This window comes from Plectropomus leopardus, chromosome 17 (assembly GCF_026936395.1).
Source record: "Plectropomus leopardus strain MGB_pleo_1.0 chromosome 17, ASM2693639v1, whole genome shotgun sequence".
In the NCBI taxonomy this organism is placed as follows: Eukaryota; Metazoa; Chordata; class Actinopteri; order Perciformes; family Serranidae; genus Plectropomus; species Plectropomus leopardus.
In genome coordinates this window covers 21,880,096-21,884,952 of record NC_142192.1, presented here as the reverse complement: position 1 = coordinate 21,884,952, position 4,857 = coordinate 21,880,096, and positions in this window count along the sequence as shown.

Genomic DNA, 4,857 nt, shown 5'->3' with positions numbered 1-4,857 from the left:
TTTTTTCTCTCTAAATTTTCTTACTTCTTTTATTTCTTAATATTTGATAAAATTCTATATGCGTTTTTTAGGTATTTAGGAAGCGGCTGTTGCTTGGAGGTAGAGCGGGTCGTCCTCTAATCGGAAGGTCAGCAGTTCGATTCCCGTTTACTCCAGTCAACGTATTGAAGTATCCTTGGGCAAGACACTGAACCCCAAATTGCTCCCGATGCTGTGCCATCAGAGTGTAGGTGTGTATGAATGGTTACTGAGTGGCAGGTGGCACCTTATACTGCAGCCTCGGACTCCAGTGTGTGTGAATGTGTGTGTGAATGGGTGAATGTGATATGTAGTGTGAAACAAGTGCAGTCCATTTTGCAGACAGAAGAGAGATGCAACAAAGGTCCCCCAGTTGGACTTGAACTGCCGAGGTTGCAGCCTGTCTGGTTTATTTTTGTAGCACATTTTGGCAACAAGACAATTCCAAGTGCTTTACATAAAACATCAAAAGCATGGAGACAAAGTGCGAAAGGAACATATTGAAAAAAGTAGATAACGCATTTAAGAGCCAGAGAATAGAAAATAAGATCAAGGTTACAAAATCCAAGAATAAAAGTTACAGTGCGTGTAAGTAATGAACATTTGATGTCATATAAGGCAGAAAGTCTGCAGCCTTCATTTAAGAGTTTATCATTTAAAACAAACCGTGAGCTCATATGAACGTGAACATTGAAACAGGTTGTCTTTACTGTAATCATGAGGGTTTCTACAGTCTTAGATTCTATTTTATAAATATCGGGCCTTAAAAATCATTAAATAGAGATTTTGTGCCGGTCTTTATTGCCCCAAACATTTCCCCTAATTCATTTGTCAATCTTTTATTTTATTATATTACTTTATTTTTTGACAAAAAATGAATCAGCTCTTCTATGTTAAAGTTCATATTTCTAATGTAACAAGTCTTACCTAGTTTTTTTTTTTTTTTTCAATACTAACCCAATGAGGATTGAAGCCACATGAACTATCTGGTCTCATGGGTGCGGCCATTGCATCATACCAGCTTCCCTTGTGAATGTGTCTCTGATGGAGGCGTGCCAGTTAGCGGCAGGTCTGAACTTAGTACCAATTAATTCACCCTTCATCCACCTTCACTCCATTAAACGTGCACTGCACCACTTCCCCCTCTGTGTCCAAACAAGGCGATTAACCCCAAGACTTTAGTTTTTATGCATAAAATGCTTCACAATCATCTTTTTCCTCAGAAACAAGTGAAATACAAAAATCTACACATCTACGAATAAAAGACTTCAAAATGTCTCACAGTCCAATACGAGAGTATAAGCAGATCGATATGAACTGTCAGTCTGAAGTCCTCAAACATGATCAGGGGAATCAGTCAGTAGTCGGATCATCTTAGTATAAAAGCTGTTGAGGACACAGGGTTTTGGCTTTTTAACTGGAGCTTATTGTTAACCACAGAAACCAGTTTAAGATACCAATAAACCTGAGGCAAGTTCACACGATAAAGAGAATACAGAGAATATCAGATCAAGGTGCCTCTGCACTGCTGATCTGTGCTGCAGGTTTCTCTTCGCTGTTAACCACATCAGCTGACCTGATGGTTTCCTGTCAAAGGGAATAGATACATACATACATACATAGATTATCAGCAAAAGATCCATTATTTAATAAAGATCACAATGTTCCCACTCTGTCACACCAACATTGTCAAATGCTGAAAGTAGGACATTTTGTAAAAGGCCTCACCACTTCTCCTACATAGGCATGAGACACAGACTTTATGGTGATTTTGCTTTCTTTTTTTATTGTAGTCATGTGTGTCTCTTTGAGATAATTGTGTGGGGGTGTTTAAATATAATTTTATATCTCTTTTGGTCATTTTGTATTTCTTTGTTTTTGTTTCCCCCATTTTTGTATTTGTGTCTTTAAGGTAATTTTGTGTTTCTTTCTGGTTGTTTTGCCCCTTTTTGTGGTTATTTTGTGTCTCTTTGAGGTAATTTTTTGTGTTTCTTTGTAGTCATTTTTTGTCTCTTTATCTTTGGTTTGCACATGTTGTAATTATTTTATGTCTTCCTGGGATGATTTCTGTGGTTTTCGGGTGAAGTTTTGTGTCTTTTTCGGTTGTTTTGTGTCTGTTTTTGGTTGCTTTGCCCCTTTTTGTAGTCATTTTGTGTCTCTTTGTTGTATTTTAGAAGGCGTGTTTGGGGTACTTTTGTGTCTGTTTTGGTCATTTTATGTGTCCTTATGGTAATATTGTGTTTCTTTTTAGTAATTTGGCCCTTTTTGTATTTATTTTGTGCCTTATCTAGAATTTTTTGTGTCACTTTTTGGTTGTTTTGCCTCTTGTAATTATTTTCAGTATCTGAGGTCATTTTGTGTCTTTTTTCATCATTTTGTGTCCCTTTTGGATTCTTTGATACTTTTCGTAATTGTTTTGTGTATCTTTGTGATCACATTGCGCCATTTTTGTTCATTTTGTCTTTATTTGTAAATATTATGAATCTCTTTGCTGTTCATTTGCATCTCTTTGTTATCTTATTTGCCTCTTCCATGTTTATATCTCTTAGACAAATAAAACACATATAAATTTGCCAAATTTAAACAAGATGAGCTACATTTAAGTAAAACTGAAATTCATTCTGTGTATTTTTACCTGCGAGTAACAGATCTTTAGTGTTATTTTGGTGACTAATTATAGTCTGTTAGTTTACTGAGCATTAGACTATTCAAACTACTGTAAGCACAGCCTCAAGTCGTCCTTAAGTTGCAAAACTAACACAAAGAAGAACAGGTCAGATATTTATTATGTATCTAAGAGAGGGGATATGTTAAGTATTTATGTCACAAAAACTGCAGGGGATTTATATGTCATTCATTAATAAAACTCAATGATGACATAACATTAATAATGAGTGTTGTGAGGATTTGGTTCGAATCAAATAAAATGTCCTGTCTCAGTTTTCTCAGTAGCTTGTCTCAGTAACAAGTCAGCTGCTCTTTTAGCTCCAGCAGACTTCACCCCCCGTAGAGACACACAGTCTGTAATCCTCGGTTGGTTTACTGTAATTACTGAAGACATCGAGCTGTAATCATGACTCCGCCTCACCCAACCTTCCTGTCTCTCTCCTTAGATGACCTTCACTTCTGTCTCCTCCTAAGGTTGGGGCTTTCCTGTCCTTGAAGGTTCCTTCCTTTTTTTTTAAAAATAGCACAATATTCTATGACACATCCATGAATATGTCTTCAATATAATGTACATAAATTAGGGACGATTAATCTAACTGGATCCAGATTTGCATTTCAGTGCAGGCAATCAGTGATGGAGCTTTTCTGTGGTTCACCATATAATTAGCTGCACTATTAGCTGGTATGAAAATACATCCATGATGCGTGAGAAAGTGAGCGTTTATTACAATAACGATGCCATAATGCTCATCCACACCAGCGCTTTTCAAACATGCACACAGATAAACTTAGATTTGCATGTTAGCACTATTCAGATTACGTCACCTATTTCATCTAAAACAATATTTTGCCTTATTTTATAATGATTTACTACAACCCCATGACGTTCAACTTTATCAATGGAAAAAATAGCTTATAATAGCATGCACTATTGACATAATGCAGCATACAAAGGTGACTTCTCTTCTAACAAAGGCAACACCATTAATCTATAATACCAATGCATGTTTACTTTGGGCTGGGCTTTTCAGAATAAGCTGCCTTTTCAGTTTGTGTCATTCTTGCCAGTAGTCTATTTACCCCAACAGGTGCCTCACACAAAGCAAATGTGCTTTATTCACTGCAGGTTATTGAATTCCAGAGATGTGAACAAAGTGACTCCTTTTGTTTGGGTGTCATGGAACAAACAGCTCTTAAAATAGTCATGTCTGAAACCAAAACATAAAAGGTAATGACATGGTGTCAGACAGCGGAAGAACGTTGTTGTAAAATATGACAGTAGGCTTATAGGATTTTGACTGATTTGGGGATTAGATTCTGGCCTTAAGGTAATAGACTTGCATTCTTTTATATGCCACACCTGCCTAAATCTATAAAACAAGCAACAACAGGAAATTTAAAGTCTGACGTCAGGTAGGTGAAGCTTAACCAACACGTTAGGAAGTTTTTATATCAATTTTACATATCAACATATTGATGGATTGTACCGTTAATTAAGGTTATAAAAATTCATAAATAAATCTAGTAAAGTATTATTAAAGTATTACATTTCTCTGCTGCCAAAGCTCTGTTTATCTCATCACTTTATATGCCTCTGTACGTATGTCCCATTCTCGCAAACATGATCTCTCAAGAACGTTTTGGGGGATTTTCTTAAATTTCCCTCCAAATGTTAACTTTGAGTCAATGATAATCTGATTACAATCTGGGGGTCAAACAAACGTCCACTTGGATTCAGCAATTAATTGATAAGAATTTGGTCGTCAAAGACCACTGTGACCTTACATCTGTCTAATTCTCGTAAACACAATATCTCGTGAAGGCATTCAGGGCATTTTGCCAAATTTGTCACAAACGTCCACTTGGACTCCATGATGAATTTATGCAAAATATTTTAAAAATCACACACGTGTCTAATGGAATATAATGATAAAGTTTTTAGTTTAGTTTAGTTTTAGACATTTTATATCCAAGAGGTCAAAAGTCACAACTCAGGAACAGAAGGGGAGACATTAGGTCAAACACTGAATTGGTGACACTGTTCTGGGGTGTCCATCTTGAAACTGTGTTGATTGTAAAGATCCTCTGGTTGAAGACGTGTGTGGAGCATCAGTGTTTTCACAGACATGGATGCAAAGGCATACAAACATGAGGCGGTAATTCTAGTTTTCT